The sequence below is a fragment of the Triplophysa dalaica genome, chromosome 6 (assembly GCF_015846415.1).
Source record: "Triplophysa dalaica isolate WHDGS20190420 chromosome 6, ASM1584641v1, whole genome shotgun sequence".
Lineage (NCBI taxonomy): Eukaryota > Metazoa > Chordata > Actinopteri > Cypriniformes > Nemacheilidae > Triplophysa > Triplophysa dalaica.
Window position 1 is genome coordinate 14,509,348 of NC_079547.1, and position 15,640 is coordinate 14,524,987.

A 15,640-nucleotide genomic window follows, 5' to 3' on the forward strand; every position below is an offset into this window, starting at 1 on the left:
TTTAGGTTACATTTTGCTGACATCCAAATTAGTTAATGTAAAAACATGAAAAAAACAGGCATAACAAATAAAACAAAAACTAGAATATATACAATGGCGAGATTAACAACAACAACAACGCATAATTTCATATATATAAATAAATAGTCAATAAAATAAATCTAACACATGGCAAAAAAAAAACATAAACACTAGAATAAATGCAATCGCAACATTGACAACAACACATAACATAACAATGTAAATAGTCACTAAAATATATATTTTTGGCAAAAAGTAAGTGTAAACTGACATTTTTTACATAATTGTATTTATTTGTTTATTCTTTTATTCAATTATTTTTGCTGACATCACTGTTAAGTAATATAAAACATAAACACATAACTAAAAACAAACACTAGATTTAAGTACAACAACAACATTAACAACAAAATATGTAACATAATTATACAAATAGTCAAAAAAATTAAGTAGGTAGCAGAAAGTTGCTAAATTGCCAGGAGATTGACACATTTTTAGTAACAATATTTTTTGGCATATTTTTATATATCGGTTTAAATATTTATTTTTACAGACATCCCTATTCGATAATGTAAAACATAAATTACTAAAAACAGAAAAACTAGAATTACATTCAACAGCAACAGCATCAGCTTAATGAAAAAACACAACATATCATTCAAAGAGTAAAGCAAGGCTATGAATTCGGTTATCTTTCAGATCGGGAGGCCTCCACTTCAGATTAGATCGTAATATGGGACAGGACGGTTTTACTGATGGAATTTTAGAGTCCATTAAAGCAGAACCAATGGAAGGATTGGACCAGACATTAAACGATCCGAATCCAGAATGGAGAGGCTGTATCAGCCACATCTGTTAAGAGCATTATTGGATTAGAACAATACGGTAGAAGAGGCATACCGGCAAAAGAGGAGATCAATCAATACAGGTGATTTTTTTTCTCTCTGAGCAAGTGCTCGGACATGCAGTAATATATCTGCTCTCTGTACTCTCTTTCTCACCGTGTCCTGTCCTCTGCTCGAGCATTCGGATCCATCTGTGAGGATGCCCTGCCCACTTTTGCACTTTCTCCAGCAGTTCTCTTTGCGGGAGTGAGCAGGGTCGGCTCTAATATGGAGAAATTTGAGAAGCTGTCCGTGTTATCATTGCTGTTGAGTGTGTTCCAGCCACTGTCAGTGTACTATATTCAACCCTGATTTATGGCAAGTGTTTATCACATGCAGCCTGCAGAAAAGAGGGGGATTTGACTTTAACACCACCTTGTCTTTCAGAAGAATGCCACGCTAGTGTTGCTGTATATGAGATTTAAAAGCTTTTCATTGTATCATTCAGATTATATTGTGTATTATATTATTCCTATTTTAACAAAGCATAAAGCATTTTAAAATGGCATATGTTTTTTATAGCGGTACACCATGTTTCAGTGCATTAGAAAGAGTTTCATCTGGCATTTTAACAAGAATCACAATCTGTAAGAAAATACTTTTAGTGTACTTTTATGTTCATCCCTGAAATATAGCCAGAATTATACAATTGACTTTTAATGATAGTTGCCATATGCATACATTTACATCTATTCATTTATGATCTGATCCAAAGCAAATCGTGTACTAAATTTTTGATTGAGATTTACTTAAAAGAATAAAAATGTATTCACATTTGGCTTGTAGTAATACGATAAATACGTTTCGGTAAATGCTTATTTATACAGTACTTTTAGATCCCGTCTTAAAACATACATATTCAGGTTTATATAGGCTAGTAGTAACAATATAATATAAACAAAAAATAAATAATAAACTATAAGTATGATGCTATGTTCACCAAAGGAAATTTACAAGTACGACTAAACTAGTAGTTTACTGAGAGGATACTTCAAAATGTAAGTGTACTTTTTCAAGACTACTTGGAACAAAATTGACATATTTTTCAGTTAATTTTAGTTACTTTAAGTATGCTTCACTCACTTCATAGTACAACATTTTGAGTAAACTACTTTACATCCAAAAAACACCAACATATACTGTGCTTATTCAAGTGTTTGAAGTTTAGCAGGAACTAGTGGCCAGGTTGCAAATTGCCAACGGCTTACTCCACCTCTCCCCATCCCTTTCAAAGCACCACAGAGCCTGACACAAGGCTTAGATGTCATCAAGTTTTCGCATTTTTGCTGAAGGAGATAATTTATTTATGAAATATGTTCTGTGGAGCAGTTTGTCCATTTTGAGCAGTGGTCCCCAAACTTGTTCCTAGAGGACAGGTACCACGTAACCGTGACGTCGACTCCAAATTTGTTGTGTTTGTTTTCATGCTGTATCCTATAACTTCACTTGCATCCTACAATCACACTAACATTCGTCTTTATTTCTCGGCAGCAACTCATTTTTGCCTCCGTTATTTACTAACATTAAACTTAAGCGGCTCTCCTATGCCACAGTCATAACGTATGCCATTGAAAAAAAACAAGAATCACAGCACCCCCTGCTCAAAATTCGTTACTTCGGATATGCACAGATACACTCATTATCACAGATGGCCAAATAATTACAAAATGTGGCGGCGATTAATATACCTGGGCGGACTGGCCAAGTAACTGCATTGTATGGGAAACGCTGAGCGCCTTTGTTTTTAAGAGCGTGGGGACCCCTGGTTTAGGGGTTTTAGGCTTTATACACCTCTGAAGACATGATTGTTTATATTATATTGCATTTATGTCAATAGATCATTCAAAAAATTACACACAGCACCTTTAAAGTTTGAAAATTTTAGTATTTTAGAGAATATTTTAGATGTAGTTGTGGAGTTGCAACATACAACAGGAGAAACTTTGGGGGATTTATGAAACCCACATTCCTTGCTAGATCCTGAGGGATGATATCCTGCCCTCTACCCAGGGTTTGCTGATGCCTAGAAACTGAACCCCCTCTTCTAATCACACCTCTCCCCTTCATCTCTTCAATTCCTCACCACTGGAAATGTGCTTACACATTTAATGCTGTGTAAATCATTGATTGTCATGAAGACTTGAACCTCATGTTTGGTATCGTTTAAAAGGTCATGGTGCGATGGGTAAAAGGGTCTAAGAGTTTATTTGAGCTTTTTAACTAAAAGGTTTCGGCTTTCTCAGGGAATCTTGTTTACAGATAGATTGAGACCCCATTTGATGCTCTCTCCAGCCACAAGAGATACCAAACAAATTAATTTCCACAATGACCATGAGTTTACGACTCTTTGTTTCATCTGTCTATAAAATATGACTCAGGGCAGCACTATGTAGCCAGAACTTCCCACACAATTATTTTGTGTGTATTTATTGCCAGGTATGACTTTGTTTTTGTTTTCGTGCTGATCATTTTTATAAATCGAAACTGAATTTTTTTAATTAATGTTGCACCTGCCTGGCATAATAAATGGTTATTATTGGTTTATTAAGTATTCTTCTGTTATTAGAGACTGTAATTACTGGTAGATTGAGAGGAGCCTGCTGTTACCGCAAAATAAGTATGTCAGGATAGGATGGACTTGATGGAGTTTTGATTTTTCAAATTGGGCACATTTACTAAGGCTCACATGTACCAGATTTCCACCTATCACATAGGCAGTTGCATGATCATGACTAAATAAACTATTGTTATGTTACTGAGCAAGCATGGGGCGGCCAGACTTAATTATATTAGTTTACCCGGCAACCTCTGACTAAGATCAGACTGACAGTTTTGTGACCGTGAGATCCATGTTCTCGACCAGCGTGAGACTCTGTGCAACACCAGGTCCCAAACGAAAGGATGAGAATTTAAATAATAAAACTATTTGACTAAATTTTGATCAGCAACTAATTGGGATTTTGTCCGAATCGATTTATATTCTAATTGGAGTCAGATAAAGATAAACTACAGCACTTCTTCCGTTAAGAGCACCTTGGAAAGACAGAACACGTGAGATACATTCGCCCACGCTATTGGATTCCGTCGTTGGGCCGATGGGTTACCCTTTACAACTTAAAGATGCTTGTATTGACAGTTTTTACCAACATAAGGGATATTTTAAAACTGTATTACTTTAAAATACATAAAGTTGAAAGAAAAGATATTGTAGTGTACATGTAACAAGCATTGTAATGTGTTGCACACACATACACAAAACTATAGGGTATAAAATATTTTTTACAATGACACTTTTGGGACAGTGAGAGTACAACTAAATAGACTAAGATTGTGTGATTTGAGATTTTATATAACTTTCTCAAAACCACAAGTCTGCAAGACAGCCTCTTGCATCTTGATATCCAACATACTTGTGCATAAATGAAACTCCAAAAGGTATTTGATAGCCAAGGGATTTATGATCTTGCAGAGGTCAACAGCAGTAAAACTGCCCTCCATGGCTTTTTACTCACCATCAAGTAAAACAAGAGCCCAGAAGCGAAATTGGTATTTAATGAGAGCGCACATTAGTTGATCACTTCAGCCACCCAAGAGTTTATGAAGTAACCACTGGTTCGCTTAATTAAAGAACCATCAGCCCGTTTAGATTTCCAAGAGTTGCAAAATTACTATATTGGCTCCGACTCCAGCCAATAAGCAGAAGCCCAAGTGCATTTTTCAAAACCAAGGAAAAAGAAGCAGAGGATTATATATCAGCAGCAATAGAGGCTCTAAGAGAAGTGACCGGAGAAGTGGGTAGGGAGGGTGTTTGTGTACTCTGCAGGGTGCACTGAGAGATGCTCAGGTAACATTGTTGTCTGTGTTGTCTATCACAGTCACGACGGCAGTACATAAAGTGAGGCAGTGCTGTCTATCGCTCTCCCCCTCCTCATCACTCCAGCTGGGGTAGTGTTGCTTAACATCAGTAAGATAGAATCTTGTTTCTTTAATCCATTACAGTCCCGCATTACCAACACAACACAAATACATCTCAGTTCGCCATGGCCTGCTGCCTGGATATAAAAGTGCCTCATTTAATCGGCTCATTATTTTCCCAGAAGACCCCCTTGCTCGGTTTTTTTGCCTACTTGCACAAATTCTCACAGAGCACTATATCGTTTTGTATCGAAGACAAATACTTTCAGATGAAGTCCAAACTTGTTTTCTTGGAAGTTTTGTGATGATACCGTGGTACACAGTTTTACACATTGCTTGGTTGAAGACAGATTTCCCCACCAAAAAAACAACATCGGAAATGCGGAAAAAATACACTCTAAATTACTCTACTTGTGTTAAAAGCAACACATTTTGAGTTCAGTTAAGGACACCATATATTTACTGAACACATCTCTGTGTTATTTCTTGGGACAACACGTTTTATGTTACTTTTAACACAACTTGTGTTAAAAATCAACACAAAATGTGGTGTTAAACATAATGTGTTAAATAGGATAACACAAACAATGTGTTCAAATTAACACATCCATTTGAAGAGTGTACTAAAATGTAACAAGGTACCAAGAATACATCTTGGTCTTGATAAACTAAATTTATATATTTTTTGCAGGTCTAAACTGGAACCAAACTGAATTGCAAAAATAATGGCCCACAGATATCATAACATTATTTAAAATATGATGAATGGAACAATTATGTTGGGTTTGCAAGCCTTCGTGTATTCTTTTTTTTCTCAATTTGTTTGGTGCCTTTCAAATCTCAGTGACGCTTGTGTTTGATTAAAAGTGCTTAATTGAAATATTGCTTCCAAATTTCCAATGTCTTGTGAGTACAGTTTTTGTGAAAAATGGTTAAAAAACAAGCCAGCAAATGACAGGAAGAGAATACATTAGGACATTTGGATGAACTTTCCCTTTTTGTGGACTCGACATCCATAGAAATAATCACCTGGTACAGAATCAATTACTTGGAGGAATGAAAACAAACACTTTTTTAGATTTAAAATATATTTTAAGCATCTCCAAGCTCTTAACTAAAAATGCATTGTATAACTGGACATAAGATGAGTGAAGAACAACAGTGACAAAAAAAACAAGCTGGGTGTGAATATGTTTTACAACATCTCAAAGGGAACGTCTGTTCTCTCTTCTGCTTTGCTTACCTTCCTCGTGTAAAGGTTGGCATCTTTTCAATTTATATATGAAAACTGATAAACATAAAGGGAAGATATGTGTCAATCTGAGCTAAATTCCAGCACTCTGTAATATTTTTACAGATGAACTACTAAAACATTAGAACACTTCCCACAAAGACATAACTATAAGACAAGACAGCAATACAATATTTCTGTAGATTCTCCGTGGGATGGATTAGTCTGGAATGTTCCTCTCTTATGCTGATAATATTATAATATGATTTTATGGCTAATTGTGGTATTCTCCCCAGCAATAATCTTTTCCTAATTAAATTTTTTCTTACTTTGATCTCACTCAAAGGTCTTAAACAGGTTTTCTTTTTTTATTACAATTAAAGCATCTACTAAATGCCATAGAGGTTTTTGTTTTTGTTTAATTAACCCATACACCTTTGTTCTTGCCGTAGGCAAAGAGAAAACGCATATCTGACAATAAATCAGGATAAAACAAATGCATGTTAGAGAAGAAGGTGTAGGTTGTCGTTGTGCACCGCTCATTAAAATCGCTGTACTTTTAAATTATTCATACACTCTTGTTTTGTTATAACTGTTGATCCATAGCAATTGAAAAGCACCAACCAGTCAGTCGATTTGTGCATGATCTGTTTATTAAGAAGGCGTGAGCTTGCCTTGTTTTTCTGATGGAATAATTCTGAAACTCCCGAAGCACAAAATCCAAATAAATCAAATTAATTAACTCTGTAATTGATTTCATTACTTTTCATGCAAAAACAACATTTTTTAAGGAGAAAAGCGATGGAGGCAAAAATTGGGATCACAAGGCAAAGGTTCGGCACATAACAGTTTGTCTAGAGGGTAAGTCACTCTTTAATTACACCACACAGAGCCGTGAGGCCTTCAGCAACCCTTTAATCACACCACCAGTAATGGCAGCACACATGGAACTTGCAACCAGTCATGCAAACTAAATTCATGCCCACTCTGTCATCTCATAGCTTCAATACAACATTCAGAAAGTTTGACCTGAAAGTAATAAAATAATAAAAATAATAAATAATAGAATAGAATAGAATATATACCCATATTAGAGACATGGTATTTCTATGTTGTAAAATCACATGATTTTTCAAATCCTGTTTTTTAGTTTGTTTAGATGTTTTTGGTCTCTGTTGCACTTTTCAGGTAAACAACACCCGAATTCATCTGAAAGTGGAGCAAGATAAACCTTTTTAGGGGTCTCGGCCCGCTTGTTTAGTGCACACCAAAGTTCGAACAGCACTTTTCACACTTATTTAAATGAACGGCACTAACACAGAAATTGCATTAAAGTTTGTTTTCATCAAACATTGCCATGCCAAGTGTGAACACACCCTAAAAATACTATAGTGTAGCATCAGATAAGCAGTCATACAGCACAATTTTATTCAACAACAATCTCAAATTAAGGATATAAATGTCTGCAGCTCCTCCCAGTATGAAAAAAGAATGAGCAAAATATTATGATTTGTCACAGTTTGAATAAACAAAAGAGATGTCAGCTAATTTTGACCCAACACCCGAATTCATCTGAAAGTGGAGCAAGATAAACCTTTTCAGGGGTTTCGGCCCGCTTGTTTAGTGCACACCAAAGTTCGGACAGCAGCTTTCACACTTATTCAAATGAACGGCACTTTCAAAGAAATTGTATTAAAGTTTGTTTTCATCAAACATTGCCATGCCAAGTGTGAACACACCCTAAAAATACTATAGTGTAGCATCAGATCAGCACTAATACAGCACGATTTTATTCAACCACAATCTCAATGTAAGCATAGAAAAGTCCTCCCTGTATGAAAAAAAGAATGAGCAAAATATTAAGATTTGTCACAGTTTGAATAAACAAAAGAGAGGTTAGCTAATTTTGACCCAAACATTAATGTAATACCTAATCACCAGGTCTCTTCTGGTTCCCAACCCTAGAAAAAAGTGAATAGGAAAAATGACAGGTTAGAGTTTTTTGAAGAGACGTGAAAGAGGGGTGTAGAAATGGAGAAAGCGAGACGGCCTGTACTGACCTCTCTCTGGACGTGTATAGTGGTGTGTGCCAGTGTGTGAGTACGGGGATGTATATGTTTGTTTTTGCTTCTGTCAGTTCAGATTATGATCAGTAACAGAGGTGTGACCTCAGATTTACTGACCTCAGGCTCATTCCCACAAGAATGCAATACAGATTCCAGCCCACTTTTCACACGACCACGTTGTTCAGACATCAAACTCTCATGAGACCCAGACTGAAAGACAATGTGTTTTCTCGGCTTGTCTCTCAACACCAGTCAGCCTGTTTACTCAAACACTGCACTTACTGTTGAGTTTCCTTGAGATAAAATTCAGTGGCTAAAAATGTTCACAGGGGCTTTCGTAATACCCCCCTTTCAGGGAAGAGTTCTATGTGAAGAATCGTTTTGGCATTCCTCAACTTTTTTATAATACAATCAGTTTGGAAAGGAACAATCATTTTTCCATTTGATTGTTTGGCACAGTGATCAAACACAATACACTCAAATAAACATGATGGAAATGAATGAAACATATTGACAACATTTTCTACAGGTCCAGAAACACTGCTTTTGATGGTTGATGTTATCATGTTTGCTCATTAAAATTCTACAAAGATAGAAAGATTGTCCTTTAACTGTATATGTTTTAATATTTGGTACATACAAGACAGATGTAACTACACTGTTTAGACCCCTTTGCAAAATGTTAACAGTCCAGAAGCACTTCCTGTTTCAGTTTTTAACAGCAAACTTCCAGGCTTGTTTTGGTAAATCAGACTTATTGTCAGTCGATTCGGTTTCATAAAGCAAACTTTATAAATACTAACTCAGTTACTATGACAATTATGCTGGGATATTAGCCTGGTCCGGGGCAGGCTAACTGTCAGGGTAAGCCTTAGTTGCTGCTTAACTTGAGGTCAACATTATGTGATAATATTACCACTGATTCTCTGTCATGATGCAATATTACTTTAATGAACATTATAAATAAAAAAATTAAGAAATCAAGTAAATAAATTATAGAACAGAATAATAAATGAATATATTGTCTGTTGTCATACATCTGTGTTAGATTATATCACTTTTATATACTGTAAATGTCGATAAAGTTTGAATTTAAACATTCCCCAATAAATTGATAATAGCTATAACAATTTCAAACAATTATATTGGCCAAGAAGATGTAAATCTTCATAAAAAGTTATCATTTTTTGTAGCCTTGAATTTTATTATTAATTTTAATAAAAAAAAATATTGTAGGCTATAGCTGCTTGCAGCAGAGAAAGCATACTATTAAATAGTGTTGAAACAACAGGTCCTGTGTCACTGTCTTATGGCAGTTTTTCTTTTCTAGTTGTTGGATTTTCAGGTTTAACTTTCAGCTTTATTAAGTTTTCAGCCATATTGCTTTTTGTGCAGAGGTGGAACTTGTACACAGTCTTTATCTTCTTTGCATTATTCCGTAGGAACAGAAAAAACTATTTGATGGGGTACTATTGGCATTTTGTCGTAATGACTTCATATTCCCTTTGTCCTGGTGGTTCCAGTCTACAGTGTCCTGCAGGCAATCATATTTGAAAATACACAATGTGAGCACCTCAACACACCAATCAAATCACCAAACAGTGATTTATGGATACCTAGACTAACCTGTGAACATACATGCACATTATTCTGAATTGTAGATGGTTATCTGAAATATTTAAAAGATTTAAAGTCTGTTAATCACTGCTTTAAACTCTTTAAGACATTTACATAGCACTGTATTGTAATCCATTTTATACACAATAAAACCAAGTAATGTAGGTTTAATATTTTTGTACAAGATATTTTAATAACCGTTTTCCGTGCATAGTGTTTGAACAAATTGTAGCAAAGATTACTCTATAGTATTATTTCATTTATTTGTATTCAAATAGGTAATATGAATAAATTTGAACACTTTATGCTTACTGCATGCATTGAGTCATTTAGGAATTTCTTGGCAATCTTTCCCTCTGGTTTCATTATTTGTAGCATTAAATTCACACGTTTTGACTGCAATATTCGTCTGGTGCACAACATCATCTTAAGTTTGGTTAAATTGGCATGAAATAAGCCCCACTTCCCTACACTTGGTATGTTGTAGTTCCAACTGGGGTTTTGGGTTGGCTGGGATGCCTCCCTTGTGTGCTGGCCCACCTGGGGCAAGAGGCTTTAGGGAACAACCTTTGTTGGGGCTGTGCCACATTTAGGACCTGGGAATTTAGCATGTCTGTGCTGGCCTGGAATCTTTCAACAGCCTCTAGCATCTCTTGGGGAGAGTTTGGGTAAACCTAATATACAAATCTTTTAGTATCTACGGGTAGGGCTCTCAAAAATCGGTCCATTACCAGGGATTCGACAACTTTCGTTGCTGATTAAACATCGGGCTTTAACCATTTCTTGGTATGTGGAGGCTATGAATACAAACAAAGCCTGAATTAAATATGCCTATTAAAAAGTTACAGATTAGTAAAAGTGGCAATAGATATTTAGATATATTTACAGAAAAGGACAGTTAATTCACATAAATTCCTATTTGTCAGAGAGGTTTCTCTGGATAGCTGTTAAATTCCAGGAGAGACAAAACAGAGAGACTTTTCACCTCTGCTTGGAAGCTTGGGAGTTGTTAATATCCCACGGAGAAACAAAACGGTTGTCAACACTTTCAGTGAGAGCACCAGCCTAAATCCTGGCCTTCTTTGGAGTTAAGGCTTTTTAATTTGATATCAAGAAACCAGGACAAAAGAGAGTGAAGGGGGTTTATGACTGTTCTTTTAATGATCCCGATCATTTGGTTTATGCCAATGTCTCTACAATAATCTTTACAGATAAACACAGTATTTTCAGTTTTTTAAACCTTAATACAATCCGCAGAATTGAAAGGCTAACACAAGGCTGACTACACTATGGACGCCCAATATTGACATCACCACAACCAAGCCTCCGACAAATTTTTCAAACTTTATTAAGAATTTAGTAAAAAATTCATCCATGAATGAATCCAGTGTTTTTAGAGATTTGTGCCCGTTAGATGACGTCTAATGTCCCTGCCAAAGGATGAAGTAGCTTTTAGAAACTTATTAGCAACAGCCATTTTAAAGACACAATAAAGTTTTAGAAAAATCACAAGCTGGTTATAACTAATGTGTTTTACATCATTTTGTTAGCCACAGACGTCGTTTTGGGCGATTTACCAAACCTCCCCATAAAAAAACGATGGAACCGGAAGTCTCTTCCGGGGTTTGCATACAAATATAAGTCATGTCCGAGGTAATCCATACAATCAACATGACATTTAACTCACAAACTGTATCTAAAACAACAAAAAACTTCTTCAGGACCAGTGTTGTTTACAGTACATCTTGTAAAATGTTCTAAACAGATGTCAGGTTGTTTATTGGCAGCTCTGCAGAGAAATAGTTTAACCTCTGTTGATGTTTTCCACCTGCTAGGTTTGTAAGGTCATATCAGGGAAAAAATGAGATTTTATTACCCAGCTCATTTAAGTTTCCACACATGATTTACCTCATTTGAACGGATTCATTTGATTCAGGATCACAAGGTAAACAGGCAAATGAGGTGCCCCAAATGAATCAATGCAATCAGTTTACAATAAGACTCTTAGTGATGTAAAAAACAATCCTTTCCTTTCAAAGTTTTCATCTCTTCGCTAGATCAATTGATTAAAAAAGATAAAGATTGGGAATGCGTTCTCTAGATTTCTTTTTGCATATTGCCTCAAAATTAACGTTTAATTGCTTTGTTGATTGATTATTGATTCAATCCAGGCAATGCAATCATTCAAATATATTTGTCTTAAGGTAAATCCCATTGTATTTTGAATTTTGTACTGATCTCTACATATTATTTCCTGCTTCTTTCTGTACAACCATTTTCAAGAAATAAAAAAAATTAATTGCAAACTATTATTGTGTAATATTGCAACCATAAATTATATGTAAAAACAAACTGAACATTGAACATATTAGTCAGACTTCATCTTTCTTCCTCTTCGTTTTTAAGTTATCATTTGTAGTTGGCTTACTTGCTAATGTAGTGAGGCGTAGCAGGCAGGCTCAAGGCCATATGCTCACCTGGGACAAAAATAACCTAGATATGAAAGATCAAGGAGGAGCGCATTGATGTTTTACTATATGTCAAACCGGCGACATAAGACTCAAGGGATCCATTTAAGGGATTACCCAGTTCTGTTGCATATACCCTAAAGGTGCTGATCGATCACGATTAAAATCTGCACTCAGATGCTCTCTCACCTAAGGTTTGATCATAATGCTTTCCACAAAAGGTCCTTTCAGATATAACTTTAGTAGGGGCTTCCCTTTAGCCCAGTTCACAACATTCTGTTTGTTTCTTCTGGAGACGAGAGTTCCTTTTTTTCTGGCAATGAGACACATACAGTATATATTACATTTTTGTTATTATTTCAGTTAAGCACACAACAATATTATTTATTTTTCTCTCCTTTTCTCTAATACTGAGATAATCCGAGGCAATCTAGAAGAAAATATCACAGGGAATTTATTCTTAAGTACTTTATGTCACCAGTGTTTGAAGATTTTATGACACCAATTTAAAAGTAGATGTCTCTATGGTCCACAATATTATATTTAAAATTGGGAACACTTCAAATGTTACTTTCAGAGAAAAACATCCCGCGATTTTGTTTTGATAACTATTAGATAATACCATTATTAGATTTGGGTTCACCTTTAGGTACAAATGTGACCAAAAATGATATCTGTTGAAGTATACTTGTACACAATATTTTTTTTATGCTCCCTGAGGGTTCAAGTAAACCATTGAAATATAACAAAACACCAAACTTTCAAGGTATTTACTGGACGTAATTATTTGGCAATAAAGTCACAGCATGAAATATGGGTTTAATACAAATACATAAAACCTGCAAAGAAAATCAAAACGCTCACAAATAAAGCAAACATTTACTACAATTTGAGCTATTATTAATATGTATAGTACAGTATTTCTCCTGAGCTATGCCTATATAACTTTGCTCATTGTCTGTTATTTTTGGTCTAGCCTATTCAATTCTTCTTAAAGCAGACCTTATGTTTATACACCAAGTACAACTATGCAACAGGAATACACAGTTGTTAATACATCTGAATAATAATATGTTAATAATATATTTAAAGGCGCTGTTCTTGATTTACAGAGGTCAAGCATTGTATTACAGGTTTGCCACAAATCGCTCAGTCCAGACACGACGGTGGCCACCACAGTACAAAAAGATTTCGATCTCATGTTGACGCAGGGAAGAGATCTTTTTTTGTACAAAACCATATTTGTTAAAGTGTTCAGCTCAAAATATTAACTTTACTTAATATTAATATCGATATTACTTCAAATATATGTGTAAAGTTAGACATTGGGCTGTTCTACAGATTTAAAAATATTCAGCCCGTCACGCTTTAACATGACGAGGCTGAAATGAAGTCAAAATTGAGCCTCCAACTAAACGCACTGGGCCTCATTTTTTTAACGAGTGTACGACCAAAAACTTGGCGTACGATCGTTTCCAAACTTGGCATTTGTCAACATGGGTGTGAGAGGTTGCTAACATCAAATCTCACAACAGGTCTCAGTTTGTGTACGCAAGTTTTGAGATACAGTAAATGTCTGTGTCTGCTTTACCCTTTTGATAACTGAAAAGGAATTCGTTTTTTTCCGTTATCAACTGTAAAAATAGATTCCTGTGCGATTTCTTATTTTCATTTCGTTAATAAAGTATTTTTACTTTCTAGCCTAATTATATGGTCATTTAATTGTTTGAAATTACAAGGTTAATGGGTGCTTTGGTGTTAAAGAACACCAAGATAATTTACCCCAATTAAAACGCACAATTAAAAGTAAAATATTTAGAACCTACAATAATCAATTACAATGGGTAAGTTTACCTTATTTCAAGATTATAGCTCTTTGTTTGAAAAATATGCATTTTAATGAAATCAGAAAACACGCATACTTTGATGTTTTTTTTGTGCAATCTGCAATGTTCGATGGGGTGGAAGACCCGCACTGGGTAACAGCTCGCGGTTGCCTGACTTTGTGTAGTCTCAGGCACACTTTTATGCAAGCACTTCAGCACGTTCAAAGTCGTCATCTGATTGGTTGCATTTCACAGGATATTCGGGAGACATCCGTGTCACGTTCTTTAATGGTCCGCCTGGAAACAACAGAGCCCTTACGATTTAAGAAGTACACTTCGTGTTTACAACGGTTGCTATAAGAATTCATCACGATCAACTAAACGCTCAATTCTTAAAAGTATGTAAAGTTCATGGAATAAACTTATAATCATTGTTGTTTCTGTTAACTTTTGACATGTTCGTGAATGTACATCGGTCTGTTACTGTGGCGACATTTCCATTTTCCACGCCACAAAACGAAAAGTGATGGTTGCTTTACCTGTCAGTTATATGGCCTCTTCGGTGGGATTTCCAAAGAAGGCGGCGATAAGTTCCAGACTTCAGTATGAAGGTCTTGCTATCTGAATCTTGGCTTTGTGTGGCAGGTTCCAGGCCGGTTTGTGGGGGTTGAAGAACGCTGATCCTGCTTCTGAAAGATCTGAAAAGAAAAAAAATAAATGAAGTGAACATAAAACTGTCTGTGCTTGATTTAAGCAGTCTGAAATGCAAGGTTAGCAGCATTATATTTTAAACCTTTATCCTTAGAAACATGCATCTGTCTCCTCCGACACAGACCATTTTCTCTTCACCCAAATGAACGGAACTGTATAAAAGCATTTACATATAAACATTATTCTATAATTGCGGCGTAAAAAAAATGATCAGCAATTTATATCTACATTCGATTTTACGATAACACATTAATGTAACTTAAAGTTTTTCAAGACTAAAGTCAGATTCATTTTGTTTATATTTAAATGCATCAAACAACCATTAACAACAATTAAAAGTAATTTAAAGCAACAAAAATACTTTCAGTGTAAAAATAATAGAGAAACACCAATAATAAACAAAATATTTGCGGTTAAACACAAAACATAAATTCAATGAAAAATACAAACCTCCGCTGGGGTTCGGTTTACTACACTAACGTTGTTGACCACAGCGATCTCTTTCCAAACAGTTTTTCCACATCCTTTGATCCCGCTTTTCAAGGTGAAACTTTAATTTCTAAATCGGAAAAGTTCCTATTTTTCGATGGGTTACATATCTCCATGTCGCAAAATCTAGGGGCGAGGTGACTACACCCTGAATTTATAGGGCCGTGATATGTAAATTATGACCAAATTCACCCGCCACATTTATCAAGGTACTATCATTCGTACAATGAGATTGGTGGAATAGAATTTTTTTTAATCGCACTTGAACCCTATCGTATGACGATTTCTGGGCACGGATTTGCGCTCATTTATACGTTAGATTGGTAAATGAGGCCCAATGTATTTTTCTTTGAAAAGAAAGGCTGCATCAAAAAGCACACTGGAGTAAAAATCTATTCCCTGTGTCCTCAAA

At 35.4% G+C, this 15,640-nt stretch overlaps 1 long non-coding RNA gene across 1 annotated transcript; it reads right to left on the reverse strand.

Moving 5' to 3' along the window:
* Positions 1-14,124: 14,124 nt before the first annotated feature.
* Positions 14,125-15,324, reverse strand: LOC130425176 (uncharacterized). Its single transcript, XR_008907039.1, has 3 exons — positions 15,190-15,324; positions 14,568-14,726; positions 14,125-14,325 (listed from the first exon to the last, which is right to left on the reverse strand). It is a non-coding gene; the product is annotated as an uncharacterized LOC130425176 (long non-coding RNA).
* Positions 15,325-15,640: the final 316 nt, after the last annotated feature.